This window comes from Phoenix dactylifera, unplaced genomic scaffold (genome assembly GCF_009389715.1).
Source record: "Phoenix dactylifera cultivar Barhee BC4 unplaced genomic scaffold, palm_55x_up_171113_PBpolish2nd_filt_p 001169F, whole genome shotgun sequence".
NCBI lineage: Eukaryota > Viridiplantae > Streptophyta > Magnoliopsida > Arecales > Arecaceae > Phoenix > Phoenix dactylifera.
Window position 1 is genome coordinate 61,365 of NW_024068508.1, and position 690 is coordinate 62,054.

Sequence of the window (690 nt, forward strand, 5' to 3'; positions counted from 1 at the left end):
AGAAGTTGAATGGGTTGAAACCATTGCGGAAGAATATTTGTTAAAAGAAATATTTACTGAATCAGCCGACAATGGTTTAATAGATTGGTGTTCTGAAGGTACTGCTGATGATACGGTCCCACCTATTTTAGATAACTCGGATGTCATGATGGTCAATGGGTGGAGACCACGAATAGAGGAATTTGAACAGCTGCCACCTCGAAAAGCAAAGATAGTACCATCCCATGAACAAACACCTAAGCTCGAGTTGAAACCTTTACCGAAGGAACTCAAGTATGCCTTTCTTGGATCCAATTACACATTTCCTATAATCATCTCATCTGATCTGGATCATGCCCAAGAAAGAAAATTACTTGGTGTTCTAAAGAATCATAGAGGAGCTTTAGGGTGGTCTATTGCAGACTTGAAGGAGATTAGCCCTTTAATTTGCACGCACCGGATATATTTGGAGGACAATGCCAAAACCACAAGGCAAATGCAACGCAGGTTGAATCCTACGATGAGAGATGTGGTTAAAGCAGAAGTCCTCAAGTTGCTTGACGTGGGTATTATTTACCCAATTTCTGATAGCAAGTGGGTAAGTCCTACTCAAGTCGTGCCCAAAAAAGCAGGTCTGACGGTAGTCAAAAATGAGCAGGGTGAACTAGTTCCAACTCGTGTTTCGACGAGTTGGCGCATGTGTGTTGACTA